The sequence below is a fragment of the Apodemus sylvaticus genome, chromosome 2 (genome assembly GCF_947179515.1).
Source record: "Apodemus sylvaticus chromosome 2, mApoSyl1.1, whole genome shotgun sequence".
Lineage (NCBI taxonomy): Eukaryota > Metazoa > Chordata > Mammalia > Rodentia > Muridae > Apodemus > Apodemus sylvaticus.
The window spans coordinates 3,536,122-3,562,222 of NC_067473.1; the positions used below are offsets into that span (position 1 = coordinate 3,536,122).

The window sequence follows — 26,101 nt, forward strand, 5'->3', positions numbered from 1 at the left end:
TCCCAGGTGAGCACGGCCAACCCATGTCGTTCTCTGAAATTCCATCTTCATTGCAGAGTCTAAGGTAGGCTCTCTTCTAACCCCTGGGATGAAGGAGAGAGAGGCCGGGGACCAGATGTAGAGAGGAGTCTGAGGACATCTGAGAGCATCTGTGTGAGCCACCATTTTTTTTCTTAGACTGGGCACCCACATGTTCTGAGGAGGATCTGTTCTTGAGCTTACTGAAGACCTCGTGTTCCAGCAGGCACAACAGGGACCGTATGGAACCCTTACAAACCAGAAAGGTGATGTGAGTGTACTGTATGTGAGGTGGTGGGGGAAAGGGGCAAGGGGGGAGAAGGGTTAAAAAGAAATCTCTGACCCACCCTGACTTTCTTCAGCCTGGACGGCTTTCCTCCAGTGTACTGCACTCTTCAGAGCAGCAGACAGTTGCAGGATGTGCAGCAAGCAGCAGACATATCAGAAAGAGTAAGTCCTAACCCTCGGTTAGAAGAACAGGAGACAGAAGTTGTAACACTCACCTTATTGGTTGAAGAAGTCTTAAATAACTTAGCACTTTTGTGGACTCCCCTTTACATTTTTTTTTAAAGATTGTCCTCCATAATTTATCAAAACTGAGTCCAGAGAACACATTGTACCACGAAGTTTTTAATGACAGGTTGGATACTGAAATTCTGGAATTTTTCTATGTGAAGTTATTTTTAACTCATAATTAACTTTTTTGACATAAAGAAATAAGACATAAAGTGCTTCTTAGAAATTGTGCTGGAATGGTAATAATGAAATCAGTTATTTGTGAGGACACAGGTACAGAACCTATAACGTTGAATACTACATGTGTGATATTTGGGATGAATATGAGGAAGAAATGGGCCACATATTTGAAGTTGTCACGGGTCACTTGTTTTCAGAGTGTTTTTTTTTATTCGATATGCTCTTTATTTACATTTCAAATGATATCCCCTTTTCTGGATCCCCCCTCCCCGAAAGTCCCATAAGCCCTCTTCCTTCCCCCTGTTCCCCAGTCAACCCCTTCCCGTTTCCCTATCCTGGTATTCCCCTACACTGCTGCACCAAGCCTTTCCAGGACCAGGGTGTATGTCTCCATGATCATGGGCTACAACACAGGTGACTGTAAGTAAGGCAGTGTTCTGTGCCCTCAACTATACCTATGGTAAGACCCCGCAGACAAGTCCGGCATGGCATTTCTTTTCCCACACTGACTACAGGCAAAGTTACCAATGCGAAGGCCATTGGTCCAAGGAGGATTGTGGAGGTTCACCATTTCTTCTAAGTATCCTCATGTTAGGTCTTGATGGTGGAGTACAGTTCATCTATCTGTGACCTGAGACAGTTCTTTAGCCCTGGCCTTTTTGCCTTCAGTGGTGGAGTCAGAAGGCCATTGTCAATAGAAAATAGTTCCAGGTGCACAGCAATGCCTTTGACCTGTGCTTCAGACCAGCATCCTTCCCACCTTCACCATGTCTTCTAGGATAGCTTTATTGACATCCTTGTTCCTGCACAGTTCTTCAAAGGACCCTTGTAATGCTCCCTTCTCTGCCCAGGAAGGTAGGCTTTCCATGTCGGGTACCACAATTGCTATGATAAATGCCTGCAAGCTTTCTCCATGGATAAACACCTGGCCCACAGCTTCACTCCGCAGGTAGATATCAGTCTTTTCTGGTGTAAGGTACTCTCCTTGGGCTAGTTTAAATATGTGTTTTTTCCTGTTGATAATCTTCACGGTGCCATTTGGCAGCCATTTTCCAGTGCCCCTGTGTAACCAGCCATCCTTAGCCAGGGCTTCGGCTGTTCTTGCTGGGTCTTTCAAGCAACCTTTGAACACATTCGCCCCTTTCACACGCACCTCATCCTCACCCTTGGCAGTCAGGTAATTCATGTCTTCCACATCTATAAACTTTATATAACTGCAAGGCATGGGGGCACCAACAAGGTCGGTGGTCCAATCTTCAGGCAAGCTCAGACAGCAACCAGCAATGCACTCAGTCTGTCCATAGCCTTCATAGAACTGACAGCCAAGAGCTTTCCTCAGAAACTCAGCACTGTGGCAGGCACTGGGGCTGCTCCTGTGATCCTCAGCCAGACTTTCCCACCCAGGCTCGACTGTTATCTTGTGAAAGACGGGTTTATCCCACGATGCCACTGTGAAGCTCCACTCCTTTCCTTATGGAGGAAAAGTCTAACAGCCATCGCTTCATTGAAGTGTTTCCTTGTCCAAAAATTCTGTCAAACATCCGATTCAGCAGTCTCAGAGCCACAGGGAAGATGGTGGGCTGAAGCACCTTGAGGTGGTCCATAAGCAGCCTGATATCTCCTTGGAAAATCCTATCTTAGCTCCATGACACAGCATTACGCACTCTACCATGGTCTCAAACATATGGACTAGAGGCAAGAAAGATATCAGAAGATCACCTTGGGAAGCGATGAATGCACTCTCTGTCTCTTTCATAAAACCTGAGCAATCGTTCATTAAGTTTTGGTGAGTGATCATTGCTCCTTTGAGTTTCACTTGTGAAACAAATGATTGCAAGATCTCAGGTTCTGAGGCATGTGATTTGTTCTCTTCACCCTTCCAAGGTCCTCCAGAGCTTTTAGGCTGATGACTTCCACCCCACATGTTTTTGTCCACCAGATCATTGCCGTAGGAGTCTGTGATGACTATGATTTTAAGGCATGGTATTAACTTACTTTCTATCCCTTCTAATAAAAGTTTGGCTTTTTCTGGCTTGTCAGCAAAAATCACAGAGTTCAGTTTTGTTCCCTATGTAGGTGACAGCTTCGGTTCCAAAGGTGTCATAGAGCAGAACAATCACCGTTGAGTAAGAGAAGCACCCTGTTGGATGGTCAACCACTGAGGTCTGTTTTGAGAAATGATGCCGATGAACTGCTCTGGGCAAGCCTTGGAACCCTGCTGGATCAGCGCGGAGCCTATGCACCCAGCCAGTTCTGCGACCTCTTTGTAGGAAATCCACTCATAGAACTGGTTTGGCTTTCTAGAACCTAAACCAGGGCCACTGTTTGACACCTGACTCCCCCTCTGGAAGCCATTGTACATCATTCTGACATCATTGAGGCAGTACTCCCAGAACTTGTCATCGCCGAGGACTACTAATCTTCAAACAGCATCAGCAGTACCCGATATTTCCACAGGCTTCACGGAGAAGTCACATGGCGCTTCCGCCTGGCGCAGAGGTTGTAATGCAATTTAAGGAGTCGTGGCCACAGCTGCTTTCTTGGCTGTGCCCCTCAGTGTTGCAGCAGCAGGGCTGGGCAGCTGGTAGTGCCCATACTGTGCCACCCAGGTTGTGATGATGAGGAGGAGGAGGAGGAAGAAGAGGAGGAGGAGGAAAAGGAGGAGGAGGAAGAGGAGGAGGATCATCATCCTAATCATCCTCATCCTCATCAGCATCATTTTTGTTTTTTTTCGAGACAGGGTTTCTCTGTGTAGTCCTGGCTGTCCTGGAACTCAATCTGTAGACCAAGCTGGCCTCGAATTCAGAAATCCTCCTGCCTCTGCCTCCCAAGTGCTGGGATTACAGGCATGCGCCACCACTCCCTGGCCCGGGTTGTGATTCTTAATGCCCAAAATGGGTAGGCTTCGTCTTTGCCACACACTATCTTAAGTTTCTGGAAGTTTTGATAATTACGCATTACATGGACTTGGAATTATCACTGGAATTCAGTGTCTATTTTGTCAGCCAAGCAAAGGCTCTACCACAGTGGGGGAGGGCGGAAAGCAACAGAGTCAGCCTAGACGAGCCACCTGGAGCCTTCAAGTCTCGGTTTCTTCCACTCGTAGATGGAAATAATTGAGCACCTGTGAAGAAAGTTTTCATTAAATTTTGATTAAGTATTTGAAATTGGCTCTCCCTGATTTCTCCCTTCTACTCCTTCGGTGAGCAAAACCAAGCAGCAACACATTTTCTACTCACAGCTGGCCTCCCTCTTCTCTGGGTTTTAGAGCTCAATTCTTTGAAGTCTGATAAAATATGCAGGTGAAGCAGGATGGGCCCCTGCCTTCCACCAGCAGCAGAGCAAGGCAAGACTGACAAGCAAGACGCCTGGACCATTCACTACGAGCACCCCCTCCTCATGACCTCCTCAAGCCTTGTGAGAAAGAGATCGAAGACAAAATATTCACATAGGAATATGCATCTTAAGTATCACTGCAGCAGCCTTGTCTGGCGGCTCAGGCCTCAAATTCTAGATACTGGAAGGCTGGGGCAGGAGGTTCAAGAGTAGCCCGAGCAATATGGTGACGCTTTGTCTCAAAGCAAAAAGTGAAACATAGGGCTGCAGTGGAGCTCCTTGGTAGAAAGCTTTGTTTTCATGTGTGAGACCCACGATCAATTACCAGTTTTTAAAAGAAAGCGCAGCCGGGTGGTGTTGGCGCACACCTGTAATCCCAGCACTCTGGGAGGCAGAGGCAGGCGGATTTCTGAGTTCGAGGCCAGCCTGGTCTACAGAGTGAGTTCCAGGACAGCCAGGGCTACACAGAGAAACCCTGTCTCAAAAAAACCAAATCCAAAAAAAAAAAAATCAATAAAAGAAAGCGCTACTATGAAGAATTAGTTAATACAGCACCGACCCAAGTCTAAGCCAGTGGTCTTGAGGTGGGAAGGGTCAGTACAAGACTATGATGGCAACGTATGTTGCTATCATATGTTTCAGTATTGCTCCTGAGTGGGGACTACTCATCCTATAAGAGTGTCTGGGTGATTTGTGAGAACTCATGCCCTTCCTCTGTGGTCAGTCAAGGTACCTGCACCCCAAAACCCCCTTCCAGAGAAGCCCCAGGCTCGGCAGAGCAGCACATCCACTCTGTGTATATGCTGTCCCCATCACAGTATCACCTAGCACACAAGAGCTTTAAAGTAGGATCCAATAAGACAAGAGGAGAGTTTGCAGTGTGGTCCAGCAATGACAGAGGCTGACAGATAGACCTACTGAGTGGGAGGTCCCTGAAGGCTACTTAGCCCTGAGACGGAAGGGAACAAGAGTTGGAGATAAAAGCTGGGAGGGTGACTTGGAGGTTAGCAGTGCTTGGTGTTCTTGCAGAGGACCAAAGTTCAGTTCCCAGCACCCATATCGGGTGGCTTACAACCATCTATAAGTCCAGCTTCAGGGCCTCAGACACCCTCTTCTGTCTTCCTCAGACCCCCTCATACATGTGCACCAACACAAATGTGTGCATAAATTAGACTTTCTAGACAGCACCTGGGATGACCCAGAATTTAGGCTGTGAGTCTTGAAGCATACAGGGGACCGTCCCTCCCGGCCTCTCTTTGACATTAGATCCCTCTATGGCCCAGGTATGACTTGTGTAGGTCTCTTCAGAGACCCTGCTCTCTCCTCCTCCTTCCACATTGGTCCCAGGTGATCTTTGTTGTTCCCTGAAGTTAGGTATGTTGGTCTCATCTTCTAACTGCATTTTACATATATGGAAACAGAGAGATGGGTCTTGTTTTGTGGGTCATAAGCTGTACCCAATGAGACTTTACCAGGGTGACACAATGATGCCCGTGGCTATCTCTGCAGTGCACAGAGCTTGTCTAGAAGCCTTCTTTGGCCAGGAGCTAACTAAGGATCAAAGCCACCAACTGAATTCCCTTTGTTCTGACCTTGAAACCTTAAAAGACACTTTTCATCTCTTCACTTCTTTATGTGTAGAGAAGAGAAGGAAGGAGGAGCCAGGTAGGAAGGCAGAAAGAGACAGAATATCCCATTTTCACTAAAGGTCTGCCTTGGTATGATAGGGTATTCTGATTTCCATTATGTTACTCTGACAAACAAACAAACCACTGACCAAAAGTAACTAAGGGAAGGAAAGTGTTCGTTCTGCTTTCACTTCCAAGTCACAATCAGTCACTGAGGGATGCCAGAGAAGGGACATGAAGCAGAAATCACGGAGTAACACTACTTGTTGGCACACTCAGAGGCTCACGCCTGGTCAGCTTTCTTATACAGACCAGGACCACCTGCCCAGGGAATGGTGCAGCCCACAGTGGGCTCGTCCCTCTTGCTTTAATTAACAATCAAGACAATTCTTCCATGAGCATGCCCACAGGCCAGTTCTAAAATATACCTCCATCACGGTTCTGCTCACAAATGACTCTAGGTTGAGTCAAGAATCAGAAGGAAGAAGAGCCAAACACTACTCTATGAAACATGAAAAAATGAGATTTATTGACTCATAATTACAGTCCTATTATGCCTCACTCCCTGAGTGTTTGTCTTGCTGAAGTGAAGCAGAAGAACTTAAAAGCCCCAAGGATATACAGCAAAGTGTCACAAATGACAATGTGAATTAAGGATGCACAATTCACCAACTCTAATAAAATCTCTTTTATTTATGTGTGAGAGCTAATGTGGTCTGGCATGCTCCTAATTCCTGTTTTGTTATTTATGAAATGGAAACCTGACAACACACTAAGTCACTGTGAGTTATTCCTTTTCCAATCTGTTTCATTTCCTAGGCACAGATTTCTATTATTATTATTATTATTATCATCATCATCATACTGGATCACAATGATTCAAATTTAGCAATAAGAAGCAAACTACTTTGGCAATTTTGAATAACAGAGACATAGGAGTCTTCACCAAAAAGGCTGCTACCTCATTCCTTCTTTGGTGCAGAAACACCCATCCACGTTGCTCCTTTAGGTTCAAAACTATAAGGAGACTGTAACAGTAAGAGTTCCCATTAAATCTAGAAAAGTAAATTTTGAGAAACCTGGGTATAGCAACCTGCAAAGGCATGAACTATACAAGAGGCCTGGTTGGACCTCCCAGGCTAGTGTGTCTATGTCTGCCTTGAGCTCTGGGAACAAGTGAGGAGGCATTTGCCAGCTTCTTCAAGGCAAGACATGTTGGCAGACATCTCATCTTGAAGAACAGCTTTTAGTTGAGACGATCACTACATTCACAAAGGTGCCCAATGGGGCAAATGCTCTGCTTTCTCTCTACCTCCAACCCCTTTCCAGATGCCTCTGATTCTTAGGACTGAAAGCAAAGACAAGTAATCCAGGGCACTGGGCACAGCAGCCCAGCAGGAAAAGGTCAGGGCAGGTCCACAGTGACAGCAGGCTCCAGTGGAGGGCTAGACGTTAGCCACTCCAGTGACAACTGAACGGGAAGTCTACGGGCACAGCTCAGCCGTTAGGGCTCTTGGCTGGCATGTACAAAGCTTCAATAAACCAGATACGCTACGCGGTGCCTGGGACTCTGCACTCAGAGGCAAGAGAATCAGGAGATGAAGGTTGAAGGTCATCCTCAGATGCACAGTGAAGCTAGCCTGAGACACATGAAGAGCGAGAGATGAACCCTATGGACTGTGAGAGGAGCGAGCTGCATTTAAATGAAACATAAGATTTGTTAACACTTTTCTAGAATAAAGAACCACTGCCTTTTACCGAAGAGTAAGGTGACCGACTCCTAAGGGAGTTATAACTTATAGGCTTCTCTGCCTGTTTCGTAGAAGAGATAAGAATTTAAGACTGAAAACTACTTTAGAAATTCTTTCTTTTTAAGGGGATATTTTTTAAAAACTCAATATGCTCAATCATTTTAATCACTAGGTAGACCAGCAGTCCACTTGTGGTCATAAATTGAGCAGTTGGTGGGATGGCATTCATGTGCCTGTACGGAAAAATGCAGACCAGTAGTCAATCCTGAGTGTCATTCCTGTGTGTCTGATAGCTCCCTTAAGGCGGGGATTCTCACTTACCTCAAACTTGCCAATGATTGGCCAGTGAACTTCCGGGGGTTGTCTCTGCCTCCCAATGCTGAAAGCCTGAGCATGAGTTATAGTACTAGCTTTTCTAGGTGAGTTCCAAGGATGGGTCCTCCGGATTATATGGAAAGCACCTTCCTGATAGAGTGATATCTTCAGAGCCCAGTTATAGTATGAAAATGGATATTTTTGTGCCCCCTTCTTCAGAGTGCACAGAGGGAAGCTTTGCCTGGCTCTTAGTCTGTTATCAATAACCTTCTGAAGCAGGAAGCTTATTATAGCTATGATCTGGTATTCCCGGCTCGAGCATGGTCTTCCAGGATTCCTCATGATATGGAATACACCCATACCTGGTATAAAATGCCAAAGTGGGCTAGAAGGATGCTTCCAACATTAGAAGCATTTGCTTCTTTCCCAATGGACCTAAGTTTGATTCACAGCACCCACACTGGATAACTCTCAATTACCTGTTATTCCAGCTCCAGGGGCGTAAGTAACAAGGGAACTAATTCACTCTTATGTCCTTCATGGGCACACATGGGCACATACACAGACGCCCCCACAGGCATATGCATACATATAAATAGAAAATAATAATAACAACGATAATAATACAACAAAATGGCCAAGTGTCTGCATGAAATCTTCATGCCCTCCCTGCACTCTGAAGCATCGCCACGTTACTTCTATCACTTCATGCTGTGTAAACAGTTGCTGTGCTGTAGCTGTAACTAATGGCAACAAGGAAGGGACCAATGTTCAGCATAGATGCATTACTCCAATGCATTCAATACTCAGTTGGCTGAATGCAGAGATGCGGAACGGAGAGTCCAATTGCAGTGCTGGCATACAAGGGGGTTCTAGAGCAACTAGTCTGTGGTGATGGGGTTTTTGTGAAACCTCACAAAATGATGAGCACTGTAGATAAAATAAAAGTTGGGATTTTTTTCACAAGGAGGGAGATGCCGTAATCAGCAATGCAGGCAAAGTGTGCAGTTTGAGGAGTCTAAACCCCGTCACATTCCCAGACTCATAAAGAACTCCAAGTGCATGTCTTTCCCTTTATGTGTGAGTTACTATGGCTACGCAGTGTCTGCTAATTATTTATCTCAGCTCCATCATCATTCTCTGCCATAGACTAAAAAAGGATTCCAACCCGTCTCCCAGCTTTCTGTCACTGCTTTCTTCTTGGAGTGCTGAAGCGGATGGAACACAGGGGGATTTATTTCCATCTCTTCCGAATGTGCAGGTTAGAAGGCAAGCCCGTTAAAAAGCAGCCGTGCAGCACCTTCATTAGAGCAGCAAAGTTTCCTCTAAGAGTCTAGTTAGAAACACAGAAAGTTAGTGGTGCGGAGAGCTTTGGAAGCTAGCTCATTAAGCTACACAGCGGAAGTGCCAACCATGCCTCATTCCCTTCCAGCCTCCTCATGACTCACCAGCCAGCCACCCAGAAGCTACGGCCGACCCTGCTTCCTTTCTTCCCAGTTTGCTCAGGCTCTATGTATGATATTGCCATCAGATTGTTCCTTCTGTCTTAATGTCATCCAAACATCCTCTAGCCTTCCCTAGTAGTCACAGCAGCAGATTCTTGCCACAGATCTACAGAGGTACATGATGGCCTGAGTTGGCTCCGAACATGTCGAGACACTTCATTCCCCCCTGGGAGCAGCCCTTCATCTCATTTCCCTGTTTGTTTGTTTGTTTGTTTTGATTTTCCCTATTCTTCTTCTTCATTGCTTATGACTTTCTTTTTTTCATTAGCTATTTGCTTTTATTTACATTTCAAATGTTATCCCCTTTCCTTGTTACCCCTCCAAAAATCCCCATCCCATCCCTCCTCCCCCTCCTTGCCACCACCACCACCACCCCACACCTCACCCCACCCCACCCCTGCCCCCGCAGCCCCACTTTCCTGACCTGGAATTCCCCTACACTGGAGCATCAAATCTTCGAAGGACCAATGGCCTCTCCTCTCATTGATGTCTGAAAAAGCCAACCTCTGCCAAACCCATGTATCTGGAGCCATGGCTCCCTCCATGTGTACTGTTTAGTTGGTGGTTTAGTCCCTGGGAGCTCTAAGGGTTCTGGTTGGTACATATTGTTATTCCTCCTATGGGGCTGCAAACCTGTTCAGCTCCTTGGGTCCTTTCTCAAACTGCTCCATTGGGGACCCTGTGCTCTGTCTATTGGTTGGCTGTGAGTCATGGTATTTTGATGCCCCTTCTAAGAAAGACCAAAGTATCCACACTTTGGTCTTCCTTCTTCTTGAGCTTCATGTGAGCTGTGAGTTGTATCTTGGGTATTCCAAGCTTTTGTGCTAACAGCCACTTATCAGCGAGTACATGCCATATGTGTTGTTTTGTGATTGGGTTACCTCAGAATGATATTTTCTAGTTCTATCCATTTGCCGAAGAATTCCATGAAGTCATTAATACTGGTCTCTCTGAATCATCAACCCTCTATCAGGCTCTTTTAGCTTTACCCTCTGTTGTAGGGAAACAAGTTGGGGAAAAACTCCCTAAATGACTGGCATCTTAGCTTGGGCGTGGGGCTTTGATGTCCCTGGGCTTGGCCAAAATGTGGTGAGGCACTCTCCGAGTGGCAGGAGAATCAATGAGATTGTAGCAAAGAACTGATTGTAAGAAACTTGCAAAATTCTCAAACCAAGTCCCCAGAAAATAGCCAGTGCCAGGGACTGGCAAGGAAGAATCAAGCTACAGAGCAATGCCTCCCTCCCTCTGCTTCTCTGCTGTGATGAAAAGCAATGGAAGGAAGGAACAGGTTATTTAGGGCTTCAGCTTGACTGTAAACATCATGGCGGGAGTCTAGGTGGCTGGAGCTTGAAGCAGAGGACTGTACTGCATCTGCAGGAAGGAAGCAGAGATGAATACTCAGCGTGCTTTCTCCTCCGTGTGTAGTTCAGGACACCAGCCTGTGGGATAACGCTGTCCATGGTGGGCAGGATTCCCTTCTTCAGTTAACCCAATCTAGATAATCCCTCCCAGGCTTACTCAGATGTTTGTCTCCTCAGTTCCATCAAGTTTATAATACAAATTAGCTCTAATACCTACTTCTCTTAGACCTGATCAACCTGAAGAGCTCCCGGATAAAATGAAAGCTGTAGAAATGGAAAAGCTGGCTTAGCAGTCTCTGTGAGGGTGAGAAGATGTGCCTTGGTGTGGTCAAGAGTCTTCTGACTTCTGCTGACATTGGCAGCTGTGGAGGAGAATGAAAGCTATCCTTCCAGGCATGCTGGTGGCACAGATCTTCACCAACCCTACATCCAACAGAGGGATAATATCCAATATATACAAAGAACTCAAGAACTTAGACCCGAGAAAACCAAATAACCCTATTAAAAATGGGGTACAGAGCTAAACAAAGAATTTTCACCCAAAGAACTTCGGATGGCTGAGAAGCATCTTAAAAAATGTTCAACTTCATTAGTCATTAGGGAAATGCAAATTAAAACAACCCTGAGATTTCACCTTACATGATGAATAATGGCTAAGATTATAAATTCAGGAGACAGCAGGTGTTGGTGAGGATGTGAAGAAAGAGGAACACTCCTCCACTGCTGGTGGGGTTGCAAATTGGTACAACCACTCTGGAAATCAGTCTGGAGGTTCCTCAGAAAATTAGGCACCTCACGTCCTGAGGATCCTGCTATACCACTCCTGGGCATATACCCAGAAGATTCCCCAGCAGTTAATAAGGATACATGCTCCACTATGTTCATAGCAGCCCTATTTATAATAGCCAGAAACTGGAAAGAACCCAGGTATCCCTCAACAGAAGAATGGATGCAAAAAAATTGGTATATATACACATTGGAGTACTATTCAGCCATTAGAAACAATAAATTCATGAAATTCTTAGACAAATGGATGGATTCTTAACTGGAGAACATCATACTAAGTGAGGTAACCCAGTCTCAAAAGATCAATCATGCTATGCACTCACTAATAAGTGGATATTAGCCTAGAAAATTGGAATACCCAAAACATAATCCACACATCAAATGATATACAAGAAGAACGGAGGAGTGCCCTAGTTCTGGAAAGACTCAGTGTAGCAATATAGGGCAAAACCAGAACGGGGAAGTGGGAAGGGGTGGGTGGGAGGACAGGGGGAGAGAAGGGGGCTTATGGGACTTTCGGGGAGTGGGAGGCCAGAAAAGGGGAAATCATTTGAAATGTAAATAAAAGTATATTGAATAAAAAATAAAAAAGAAGACCCCCTCATCAGTTTTATAGCTTCATGTTTCTTCTTTCTCTCTCTTACTTTGTTTCTCCACTTTAAAAACACTACTGTGTTTTACCATATTACCTTGGGGAGGTGGGATAGAAAATTAAGAAGAAAGACCAGCTCCACTAATCCTGAATTCCATTCTAGGGTGGAATGATTGACTCTTGACATGAAAACCTAAGAATTCTTTGGAAATTCAGTTGTGTTGGATGGTGTTTTGCTGGGGCAAACATGGGAAGAAACATTCCACTGAAGCAGACACAGGTGAAAAGATGCTCTGCTAAAGCAACACATGATGGAGGATTCTTTACTAATGATACGCACATATTGCTCTGCCTCACATTGCATAGTTGAACTCCATTCATCAAGACTGCATAGAAAGAAATGCACCAAAAAACTTCTGATGGTGTGCTGCAATTTCTTGCCGCTTCCTCAGACTCAGCAGATTGGCAGAGTGATGTCAGCTGAGACAGACTCACATGGAGTGAGTTTTGCTGTCCGACTCAAATGCCGAAGTAAGACACACAGTGAGGCAAGACCCAGGGAGGACAAGCGATGTTTGGAGGGAGTCTGAAAAGGACTCAACAGACAGTGACAGAGGTGGAGCTTAAGGCTTGCTTATAGAGCTAGCTGTGCTAAGCTTCTTCTCAAAGAATGAGAATTCTTCCCTGATCTTCGCTTTGCTGAGAGAGGCACAGACAAGAACTTTTCCTGGTCTTCCTGTTGGCCCTGGTCCCTCCTACTGACTGGTGCCGATTCAGCTGAGGACTGGCTGTTCTTGGTAGGTCATGCCACCACTGCTGCCATCCCAACACTACTGAACTGGATTGCTGGTCTATCTGTGAAGTGTTTGTGAATGGATTGAACTGCTAACCTGTGGAGTGAATTACTGATTTCCTGACAGTGCAGAGGGGATCAGTCCAAAGAAACTTTCTAAATAGGTCCACTTCCCCCATATCCTTTCTTTTCTACTACCTCTGGTGGGTAGTGGGCCAAATGGAAGTTGAAGCATTTAGGAACCATCGTTAAAAATAATGTTTGAAAAAATTAAAGTTACGGACTTCTGTTGAACGGGTTTAACTTTCCAGATCTTACACCTTTTTACTTCTTAATGTTGCAATACGTAAGAGGTTTCCTTCATCTTCACTGATTCTCAGCTCTCTCTTATGGAAACCATACAGCCTAGGTGGAGACTGATCAGCTACTACAAGCCAGTATCACTGTGGAATGTAACAGATAGTCACAGATCCAGCTATGCCCTCGGTCATGGTTAGCTTTAATTTCAAGTTAACACAACCTAGAGTCCTATGACAGGAGAACCTGCATGGAAGAACTGCCCTGATTCGATCGGCCTGTTGGCATGTCTGTGGGGGACAGCCTTGATTGTTAAGTGATGTAGGGAGGCCTACAATACAAGCCAGTGCTGGGCTGTATAAGAAAGTGAAGTGAGCGCCAGACTGAGAGGCAGCAGGTAGCACTCCTCGCCCTGGCTTCTGCCTCAAGCTTCTGCTTGAGTTCCCACCCGCAAAGATCAACTTCCCTCACTGATCAAAAGTTACCACTGAGCTTGAGATGAAATAAACCTTCCCTACCCTTAGTGGCTTCTGGTCATGCTAAATGCCCTAGCAACAGAATAAAACTAAAATATCCTTTAATCCTAGGATTCCCACAATTTCTACCTGGAAAACACAACGGCAGGGATAGGAATATCTATAAAGCAGGCATGCAGTTCCTCTCCTCAATAGCTGCCTTGTCCTTTTTTGTGAGAAAGAAGATGGATTTAGCAGGAGACAGAAAATCCATACCCAGTACTTTTCTGTAGGGCTAGTGATACGACTGTGTAATGTTAGCACCACATCATGTCCCATTAGCTCCATACCCTGACAGTGTTTGCATTTTCTCATCAGGTGCCAATTGAGAGATGATTGCATCTGACTCTTGGAGCAGAGAGGAGCTAATTTGATTAGATAGAATGCTGGAGCTTCCATTGCCTTGAGGAACAGAGATGTCACCTACCAGCCCCTTCACAATCAAGTGTGTCAGTTATCCTTGGAAAGGTGGCCAGCATCAACAGTCTGAGCTATTCTGGTCCACAACACAATTCAACAGTGAGCTCCATATTCTTTTTCTTTTTGCAACTTATATTTCCCAGTATGTGATAGCCATTTATCTGGAATCCTTGAACATAAGCAAACAAAAAGGATGGAGAAAGGACAAAAAGAGTGGACCTCCAACAAGAATCAACAGATGAGGCACCATTCCTGCCAGGAGTGAAGCTCTGATCCATGGTTCATATTTTCAGGCCTCTTATTCAGAGCTAGATCTCTCCATCTGGTTCAGAAGATCATTGGGAATCTTTGTTTGGCTACCCTGTCCCCAAGGTTCTGTTCCAAGGATCTTGAGAAATCAGAGGTCAGGGAGGTAAATCATAATGTTAACTCTCACAGAGGATATCCACACAGACTGGTGAGAGGAACAGATGAAGAAAAGGCACCTTGGTTCTAGGCATGTGGTGTTCACAACAGACACAAGTCCAGCATGCCACTGCTTGTTCTGCATCCCCATGTGGCAAACACCTTTGTTATAGTGAAAACCATGTCCATGGAACAATCTTCCCCAACCATAACCAGTGACCTTTGACTGTGGCTCTGGTCCACTAAAACCTAGCCTGGCCATGCCCTTCCTCATTTCTGGTGGATGGAAAGAACATCACTTCCCTGCCTAAGACAAGTGACAAAAGGAGGGCCTGTCAGCAATGATCAAGTGGGCAGGGACTTTAAGATAAGGCATCTAACTAAAATGTGTGGTGTGCACATGTCCTTTCAAGTGTGTGTGTGTGTGTGTGTGTGTGCGCGCGCGCGCGCGTGCGTGCATGCCTTCTGAGGCCTCTTTACCATAGTGTAAAAGATAGATGGGTCCAGATTGCCATATGTCAGTGGAAGTAGAGGGAAGTTGAGAGCCTCGATATGAAACAGTAGGTGCCTGGATCCACTTGTGCACAAACACTAAAACTCCCTGTTTCCTGCAGCCTAGCTTGAACTTACAATGAGCATCCATCTTTCTGAAACGTGTGGACCACATTCTCCTCCAGCCATTCTTGGCCATCTCTGTGCCAGAGTGATGTCACAGCTCTATAACCTGCTGAGGAAGCCAGGCATGAGATGGTTACATCTGTCCACGTGGTGAACTGAGTCCTCGGGGCTCCTATTTACTCAGGCCCTCCAGCTTCCTGGCTTGCTATGTCATGCCTACACATGAAGATCCATGATAAGACCCGAGAGCTCACACTGGAGACACTGGGGACTTAACTGGATCCCTCTGTCATGAGACAACCATCGCTACACTTCTCAGACAATATCCTGCAAGCCAATCTAATAAATCCATTTGATATACATTCATCCTGTCAGTTTTATTCCTCAAGAGAACCTTGCTAATACAAAACATTTCAGAAACATCTATAGTACAGTAGGTGGATGTCCTTAAGAGCTGAAGAAATATTTTCACAATAACAGTTATAGAACATTAAACCTCAGCACCTGCTTTAGACCAAGCCTCCACCCACTGACTTCCACAGACAAGGATAACTACCTCCCTGTCTTCTGTCTGTCATGTTGAAGGATGCCACCACAGGCTAATCTCTGTGGTGCTGTTAATAAAGGTTACCATATGTAATATATGGTGTAGATGGCATGTTCTTATATAGTAACTCATGGTCCCTCACAAAATCCCTATAAGATAATGCAATAATGGGTGACTAGACCTGAGGACACCTAGTCCCAGGGTCTGCACATTGTAGGTCCCCATCTGTAGCCTCTCAGTTCACTAACCCTGCATTTCTGATTGGCTGCTTATAGGACGGGGCTGACTGCCCAGCGAACTCTCAGGATCTACCTAACTCTGCCATGAGTCCTGGGTTACAGGCCAGTGTAGTCATGCTCATTTTGTACATAGACACGGGGGATTTGAACTTGGGTCCTCATGCTTTCAGAGCTGGAGTTCTTACCCACTGAGCCATCCCAGCCCTCTGGAGTCTTTCTATAACTGCAAATGCTTTTCCTGTTTCTTGTCTCTTGCTGCTTTGACTGGTAAAGGGCTGCGGATTTAGAGCCATTCCCCTCGGGCTTAAAAGTACTTCTCTTTTGTTTTCTGACAACAGTGCTCATCATTTTCTTTATGGGAAATAAAAAGCACTTTGATTTATTCTCTCTGAAGCTCTTAACAGAAGCTCTCCCTTCCTGGCCTCTTACATTTGACTGAGGATGTGTCTAACTATTGTACTCATTTTCATTTATATGAATTAGTATTCGTGGCATCTTTCAATTGAAGCCTTTCATCTCTTATCTCAGAGAGATTTTTCTTGCTTCCTGTCTAATCTATCCTCTGTCTCCACTGCTGCTGCCATGTGCCTCCTCCTCCTCCCCTTCCTCCTCCTTCTCCTCTCTTCCTCCCCTCCCTCCTCCTCCCATCCTATGTCTGACCTTGCCTGTGGTCCAGCTGTAATTTAATGAGGTGTATCCCATAGCTGTAAGTTTTTTCTGACTCTCTGTCTGAGACATTACCATTAGATTTTTCTTTTGCCTGAATTGTTTGTTTAAGCAATCACAGTCATAGACTATGTGAGGACTTTTCCCTTTATTTATTCAGAATACAATGGTTTTTCACTGTAAATTCAGGCAACAGAAAACATTACAAAACTATCTTTCAAAAGAATCTCATAAAGAGAACAGTTAAACTCCATCTTTTGAGTTAAGCAACATAAGCGAACAGCAGGCACCTGCCTGAAAGCCCTGGCTGTAGTCATTTTGTCATCCACTAGCATTGATGGTGACAGTGTGTTTCATTGTCTACTGATCCCTAAAGGAAAAGGCTTAGGTGAGGTGTGGTCTATGGCGGATTTTAGATGTTCCATATATAGGTACCTCACTCTCAGTGGCAAAACGAAGATGCTTCACTCTGAAACACCAACGCCCAGCTCTGGAGCCTAGAGGATGCTGTTCTCGCAGGGGTTCTGTGTAACCAGGTGATATGGGACAGGTGCTTTCTCCCAGGTCTCAGAGTGTGCAGGGTATGCAGCGCCTCGGGCACAGGACATCTGCAGGTGCAAGGGTAACTATCCAGCATGACTAGCTCCTTCCTACACCGTGCAGACCAGTTCATTCCATGCCTAACCCTGGAGATCAGCTCTATTTGCCATCTCTGTCCCTTCCCTCAGTCCTTTGAGACTGGGTCTTGCTACAAAGTCCTAGCTGGCCTGGAATGTCCAGGCTGGCCTTGAATTCACAGTGTTTGCCTGCGTCTGCCTCTTGAGTGCTGGGATCTGCCCTGTGGGCCACCACTCCCAGCATCCTCCTCGCTTTCCCCACAGCTTCCTGTACTTTACCCACCCTGACAGCCCTTCCTTTCAGAAACTCCCCCAAACTTTTGACTCACTGGAGGCATTCTCATGAGGAATTGTTTCATTTCTCTCTAGTTAACTTGAGTGCAGTTTGTCCAAGGAAGGGAAATAAAAATACCAAAGAATATTCTCATCTTCAAGAAATGACAAAGTGAAAAATGCATCTTGGCGTTACAACCACCTGCAGCCTTTTGTACTGGCATCCTGGTAAATGCCTATGTGGGCAATGGAGTTGTGGACACAGCCATTTTAGAGGTCTGACATGGAGAGGAGACAAGAACAAGTCTCAATATTAGATTCACAACAGCATGGAGAGACTTGGCAAAAGTTCAGCTTGCAGTGTGACCTCTGACCTTGGCTTCTCGGGTCCTTCAGCAGACACAGCACAGAGGTCATAATAACTGTGTAGCTGTTACCTATCTGCCCCTTTACCTGATGCCCTAGAGGGTCCCTTACTGAAACACCAAAGAAGGTGTCACTCAGATGGAATGTTGGTATGTTTTCCCAAAGATCTAAGAGTATGTTGACAATTGCACTAAGCAACCAGCTTGTCTGAGGGAAGGATGATCCCAAGGTCACCCTCACCCTGACCCTGCTGCTGGGATAAAACAACCTGACAAAAAATCAGCTTCTGGGAGAAAGGGCTTATTTTACCTCACACTCCTAAGTTATAGAGCAGTGGTTCTCAACCTTCCTAATACTGTGACCCTTTAACACAGTTCACCATGTTGTGGTGACCCCCCAACCATAAAATTATTTCACTTTATGTCGCTATTTCATAACTATAATTTTGCTATTGCTGTTAATTGAAATTGTAAATATCTACATTTTCGGATAATCTTAGGTGACCTCAGGGAAAGTGTTTGTCCCCCTCCCCACACACACACACAAAGGTATTTTTTTAACCCACAGGTGGAGAACTGCTGGTATAGACCATCACTATGGGGGAGTCACAGTGGCAGGAGCATGGAGCAGCTAGTGACATCACACCCACAGTCAAGAGCAGACATCAATGAACGTCTGCACGCTTAGTGCTCAGTTGGCTTCCTCTACTGTTACACAGTCTGGAAGCCTGGAATCGGTGCTGCCCACTTTCAGGGTGAGTCCTCCCATATTAACAATCAAGACAATCCCTCCCAGACACGCCCACAGGCCAACGTGACCTGGGCAGGCAATCTGTCACTGAGATTCTCTTCACTGAGATGCTCGGGAAGAGACTGAGCAAGACCTGTGTGGTGAGGAGCCTCGTGCTTCCTCCCAATCGTTCACATCAGAAGCTGAGGTTCACATTTCTACCCTGGAAACGCACTTCAAGCCAGTACTCTGTTTACATCTCACATGAACACCACTGTTGTCCTTATTTAATGTGGATTTTCAGTTTTTTTCCAAAATGTTTTAAATTGTTCCACATTTTTAAATGTAATAAGATCATTCGGTCTCTTAGACAGGCATCTTAGCTGTTGTAAAACAGTAAGTCACACTTGGTGACGACATATAATATGACATCAGGTGATTCTTCTGCCACTGAGGTCTCCAGATGAAATAATTCTTCAAACTCCTCCTTTCTTAGTTGTTTTATGGAAGAATGTTAAATTATTTTAGACTTTTCCCCCCAAAAGAGAATTTAAATTTTTTTCAAAAAAATCAATTTTATTATATTCATGCATGTGTGTGTCTGTGTGTGTCTGTGTGTGTGTGTGTGTGTGTGTGTGTGTGTGTGTGTGTGTGTGTGTGTTTACATATCCTGGGGGGCACATATGTGTAATGGAGCATGTGTGGAAGTCAGAAAGAAACAACTTTGAGGAATCAAGAATATTGAACTTGGATTGTCAGCCTAGGCAGCAAGCCTCTTTACCACCTGAGCCATCTTGGCAGCCCTAGATTTCTTTCTAGACTTTATCTGCAGCCTCACAGTCACACTGGTAATGAGATTACCATTCCACTTACCCAGTTCTCAGAGTCCCTTCGAGATCCCGCTCTGGAACCTGGCACCTCAAGTATGCGCCTGCCATCTTCATAAAGCCCAGCGGGTGCGATTACCCGCATTCAGAAGTCTAGAACATGTGGCCAAGAGGTGAAATACACAACCACACACTTGGTCTGCCTCCCTGGTACCAGCTTGTAGTCCACAACCACATCACACCTCAGCAGCTTTGGTTCCCATGGTCACTGGTTCATCCAAAATGATTTTATCACCTTCAAAGCTGTAGCCTGTTTTTAACATCCACTATAGCCTAGAACTTGGAACGCAAGCCTCTTGGCTGATCCTATTTTAGAATATTGCTCAAATAAAGCACTCTACCCTCAGACCTTAGGGCCTTCTGCTCAGCTTCCCTCCCCAGGTGCCTCCTCAGATGTCAGAAATCCATGACCAAATCTCACATTAAAAAATCATTTCCAGAGTTCTGCATGGATCTGCTCCCTAAATAGTCAGAGAAAGACAAAATAGTCTCTAAGCACAGCAGCAGAGCAGATACAGATGTCAAAAACCATCTACCACCAGCCTATAACTAGTCTATAATCAGCCTATGAACAATCTATGACAAGCCTATAACCAATCAATAACTAGTCTATAACTAGTCTATAACCACCCTACAAACAGCCTATAGTCAGCCTATAAGGAGCCTAGGACCCACCTATGGCCTGCCTATGACCAGCCTATGACCAGCCTATGACTAATCTATAACCAGCCTATAACCAGTTTATAAAAAAAAAAAAGCCTATAACCAGCCTTAAACCAGCCTCTAATCAGCCTACAACTGGTCTGTAACCAGTCTATAGGTGACCATACACTGTAACTGCAGTCTCCAGTAGTTGGTTTGCAGAAGGTCAATGCTCCCACCTAGTGCAGGAGAGGGAGGAAGAAAGTGAGGTGATGTTGTATAAAGCCTTACAAAATCAGCACACAAAAAGGCCAGTTGGCAGGGCTGGAGAGATGGCTCAGCAGTTAGAGTTCCAGCTGCTCTTGCAGAAGACTTGGGTCCCATTCCCAGCACTCACACAGTGGCCCATAGCTGCCTATAACACCTGTTCCAGGGAATCTGATGCCCTCTTCTGACCTCCAGAGAGACCAGGCATGCACATGGCAGACAGACATGCAGGCAAAACATTTATACCATAAAAATAAAGATACAAATTTTAAAAAGTAAGTTGGCAAAGAGGAAAACTAGAAACTGCCAGTCAGGACCGACATCGGGCCCCACCCTGTGCCTGGCCTCTGTCACCCACACTGCCTTTTTTTTCTTTTCTCACTTTTTTTCCTTTTTTTTCCCCTTCTAATGTCAAAATGTGCGGATCATATGTAGAGAAATTTCTTTCTACGATATCAAAGATTTATAAAACTCTCACATAATTGTTCTGAGAGACAGACCCTGAGTCTTTTCTCACTTTCTTTTTCCTTTTTTTCCCCTTCTGATGCCAAAATGTGCAGATCATATGTAGAGAAATTTCTTTCTATGATAGCAAAGATTTTATAAAACTCTCACATAATTGTTCTGAGAGACAGACCCTGAGGCCGAGCTGGACTCAAGTGTGCTGTGTGACAGAGGGAGACTTTTCTGAATTTCTGATTCTCTTAGATTCACTGGCTACCTATTGCCTCCCCTGGGATTGCAGGGTGTGTTACCATACACCAGTGTGTGCAGCACTGGGCTTTAACCTAGGGTTCCACACATGCTATGTAGGTACTTACCAACTGAGCTACATCTCCAGCCCCAAAATGTTAAAATGAATTTAATCCAAATTCAACGCAAAAGGGAAGATAGAACCCTCTGCCTCTCACAATGAACTTCCTTCCGCCTTGTCATATGGACTTGACCCCAATGTGTACAACAGAAACCCACTGGTTTCTGTGCATTTGTAAAATGTGAAATGCAACCTTATCACTTTCTGTTGGACACACTGGTGGTGTGCTGGGACTTACAACCTGTGTTCTTGTTTTGCAAACAATTTTTAAAGATGAGTAAGCCTCATAAAATAAATAAGCAACTGTCAAACAGTCACAGAGAAGCTCAAATGACAAGGAAGCACATACACTTGGAGGGAAGTGAGTCGCTATCCCACCACAAGGCAGATGGCACAGATTCGCATGTGATACCTGTCATGGTCTTCTCTCTCTAATGTGTAGGGATTTTGTGTCTGAGCAAAGTCTGTCATCATTACAGAAAAATAAGCTGCCAGTCTACTCAACACAGACTCTTTTTGGTTCACCACAGTCAGTATTCAAAGTCAAACACTGTAATCAGACAAGATCAAACCCTCTAGTCTAAGTAGGACATAGCAGGACATGCCAATGAACCTCATTTGGGGCACTTATATCACTGAGAAACTTAATGAATAATAAAGTCTGCCTCTAAAGTGGAAAAAGAAGAAAATGGCTCTGTTCAATTTCACCTTTGAATCAACTCCCCGCACAGGCCTTGTCCTCACCTCAGGAAACAGAAGCAGGGCCCACACTATCCCTGATGGGCCAGAAGCAACATGAGCCCCAGAGTTCAACCAGTCACATCCTGAGGTCAGCTGTGTGGCCTATTCATCCCCTAGAAATCCCAAGTTGACACCAAGGGGAAGCAGTGTCATATGATCCCAGGATGGGGAGTGGAAGAGAGCATGGCCCCTAGTCTGGGGTACCACTACACCATCTTGGTGTGGACTTCTGCTTAAAATTTAATATTCCAGTTCCCTCTGCCCCTACACTTTGAAGTCTGTGTATCTTAGCATTCTGTTTCACATTCTGGAAACTCTAATGGAAGCTTCTAGAAGAGCCTCAAGTAATGTTCCTTCTCCTTTGAACTGGAAATGCCTTCAAACACATAAAGTTGCATGCTACAATTTGAAGTTCCCAATTGTCTGACTCCCCAACACTCGTGATCGCAATTTCTATGAAATCCAGTAAAACAATCTTAAGACCCCCAACAAATGAAGCATGTGTCTAATTGGACTAGTGATATATATACATGCTCCTCAGATTCCCAGTGGGGTTTCCCAGACCATGGCCCTAAAGAACAAATTCTCCAAAAAATACAAGGAAAAGGTAATTCCAAGCATAGATAGTTCTTACTGTAAAATAGTGCAGCTGACTCACAGTATCATAAATGTCGTTATTCTTAATTCTGAATCTTGAAGACGAGCAATACTAGCCCTCTGAGGGTAACCATGGCCTTTCTCTTTTAAGGTTGCATACAATGCATATGACAGAAGGCTGACTTGATTCTTGATTGCACTAATGACCCTGCTACTGCAAGAGAGTTTCATCTATGGGACACAGACCAGATAATGCACAAATTATCTTCCTGCAGACATTTTGTAAAAAATGTTTTTAAAAATCAGTAAGCTTTTGGGGGGGGGCAGGATTTTGTGGCACAAAGTAGATTTTTATTTTTTCTCATGAAGTGCTCAAGAATTGGATTACTGAATGATACAAATGTTCGTGGTCTGTGAACATTCTCAGGCAGGGTTAGGAAGATGGGGCAGGACTGTCTTCCCTAACAGGTATTCACATTCTTTGATGCTCAGATAGGAGGAGCCAAAGTCAACTGCTGAGAAAATGTGGGCCAGGAAGATATTCTGCAGATACACTACAATGCAGAAAAAGTCTGTGTACAGAGCCATATTGGGGCAGTCATGCACTTGGTTTGAGTTTGACATTGGTCAAGAACAATCCCTGGCTTCAGGCAGGAATCTGCCATTAGGACATAATAGGGAAGTAGGTTAAAACAGGAATTTTTATCCTTGGGTGGAGTGCTAAGAGTGTGCACGACTATGGTCAAGGTTAACTTATCCCAGATATCCAGGATCCTGCTCCACCTAGGGTGGAGTGCTCTAAGTAAAGGTTAAGTTCCTTGTTCCTCCAGGTCTAGGAATTCCTGAATTAAGCAGGTGACCCAACCAGCTGCCTGAGCAGTCACCAGACAACTTCCACCGGAACTCAGCCCAGAGTCTGGGGGGGAAGGGTTTGCCCAAACTATTAAAAGGTCTGGCACCATTAATGTTTCCAGCTTTGATCAGTGAATAGTGTCTTGGTCCTTATTCCTTTCACCCCTCTCCCATTCATCCCTTAGCTTCTGTTCCAGCAACCCAGTTCGTAATAGCTGCTGGCAGCTATGGAATCCAAGAAGTCTGCAGAGAGATAGTTTGTGCATTCTCTGGTCTGTGGCCCACAGCTGAAATTATCTCTTGAAGTAGCAGGGTCATTAGTGCAGAAAAGAATCAAGTCAGCCTTTTATCATATCACACATTATATGCAGCCTTAAGAGAAAAGCTGTGGTTACCCTCAGAGGGCTAATAATATTCTACACCACAAAATCCTGTCTGAATTTTAAAAACACATTTTCTAAACCATAAATAACACAAATATCAATCATCCAGAGAATGAATCAACTGTGGCACATCCATACAGTAGAATACAGCACAGGTATAAAAATGACAGACTACTGATAACACAGATGGAGAAGTCTCAAGGTGTTGTGCTCAGACTCTGAAGAAGTTAAAACATCATACACCTCATACTTCCATTGCTGTAGCTAGGGTTTCATTGCTGTTAAGGGACACAGTTTCATAGGTTTAGTCCATGATCGTTTTGGTGGGAAACAGCGACATGCAGGCGTACATGGTATTGGAGAAGCTGGGAGTTCTACATCTGGATCCACAGGCAGCAGAAGGAGACTGTGCACCACACTGGGCAAAGTTTAAATATATAAGACCTTAAAACGTGCCTCCTCAATGACATACTTCCTCCAACACCTCCTAATAGATCCACTATGGCTAAGGATTCAAATACATAAGTCTATGAGGCCATTGCTATGTAAACCACCACATCCACTGATAAGAAATTCAGAAAAGAGAAGGCTCCGAAGGCAGAAATCACTTTGATATTTGTCAAAATCAGAAGGATGAATGAGGAGCAACAGTGACTGCAAAGGGCTACATGGCCATTCTTCAGGGCAATAAATATATTTATGTGAGCTGCTTTGGTGATCACAAATTGTAACATTTGTTAAAGATTAAAAGAAACAGATTTCACTCTAGGCTATACTTTAGTAGACCTGATTTTAAAACATATATACATCAGAATGCACCTTATTCAACTGTAAATGTACACACTATGAAGATGTCGCATTTATGAAAATCATCTCGACACTGTCTCCTGAGCTGCTCATATCAGTATCCCAGACTGTCTTGAAAACAGCCCTGGAGGCACTAGAGAAGGCAACGAGGGAGAAGACAACAGCTGCTTTTGCATCTGATATCACTGTGCCTGGAGCACCAAGGATGTCTGGATGTGAAACAGCTCCTCTCTTCTCCTTGGTCACCTTGAGCCTTGGCTCCGTCACCTTTAAGTTGGTAGCATCTCTAGTTGCTATGGAGATCAAATTAACTGCTCCACAGAGAGGTACCCTAAAAATTAAAGACACTGTGCAATTGGGAGCAACTGTTCTAATGTAAGTTCACTGCTGAGATGACTATTCCATTAGTTCATTACCATTTGGTATGATAAAACAAATCTGTTCAGAAATGCAACATTTCAGTGATGAGCTGAAAACATGGAAATGCAGCAAGTGAATGGTCAGTCTATAGACCAGCTGCATTTCCACCTGCAGTGTGTGAGTGCCCAGTCTATAGAACAGCTGCATTTCCACCTGCAGCGTGTGAGTGCCCAGTCTATAGAACAGCTGCATTTCCACCTGCAGTGTGAGTGCCCAGTCTATAGACCAACTGCATTTCCACCTGCAGCGTGTGAGTGCCCAGTCTATAGACCAGCTGCATGTCCACCTGCAGTGTGTAAGTGCCCAGTCTATAGACCAGCTGCATGTCCACCTGCAGTGTGTGAGTGCCCAGTCTATAGAACAGCTGCATGTCCACCTGCAGCGTGTGAGTGCTCAGTCTATAGAACAGCTGCATGTCCACCTGCAGCGTGTGAGTGCCCAGTCTATAGACCAGCTGAATTTCCACCTGCAGGGTGTAAGTGCCCAGTCTATAGAACAGCTGCATTTCCACCTGCAGCATGTGAGTGCCCAGTCTATAGAACAGCTGCATTTCCACCTGCAGCATGTGAACAGTCTATAGAACAGCTGCATTTCCACCTGCAGCGTGTAAGTGCCCAGTCTATAGAACAGCTGCATTTCCACCTGCAGCGTGTGAGTGCCCAGTCTATAGAACAGCTGCATTTCCACCTGCAGCATGTGAACAGTCTATAGAACAGCTGCATTTCCACCTGCAGCGTGTAAGTGCCCAGTCTATAGAACAGCTGCATTTCCACCTGCAGCGTGTGAGTGCCCGGTCTGTAGAACAGCAGTATGCCCCCCTGCAGCATGTGAGTGCCCAGTCTATATAACAGCTGCATTTCCACCTGCAGCATGTGAGTGCCCAGTCTATAGAACAGCTGCATTTCCACCTGCAGCATGTGAGTGCCCAGTCTATAGAACAGCTGCAGTTCCACCTGCAGGGTGTGAGTGCCCAGTCTATAGAACAGCTGCATTTCCACCTGCAGCGTGTGAGTGCCCAGTCTATAGACCAGCTGCATTTCCACCTGCAGTGTGTGAGTGCCCAGTCTATAGACCAGCTGCATTTCCACCTGCAGCATGTGAGTGCCCAGTCTATAGACCAGCTGCATGCCCACCTGCAGCATGTGAGTGCCCAGTCTATAGAACAGCTGCATATCCACCTGCACCATATGAGTGCCCAGTCTATAGAACAGCAGTATG

The 26,101-nt window shown here is 45.1% G+C and overlaps 1 pseudogene; it reads right to left on the bottom strand.

Moving 5' to 3' along the window:
- Positions 1 to 1,305: 1,305 nt before the first annotated feature.
- LOC127677224 (long-chain-fatty-acid--CoA ligase 1-like) lies at positions 1,306 to 19,445 on the bottom strand (annotated as a pseudogene).
- Between the last annotated feature and the right edge of the window lie 6,656 nt (positions 19,446 to 26,101).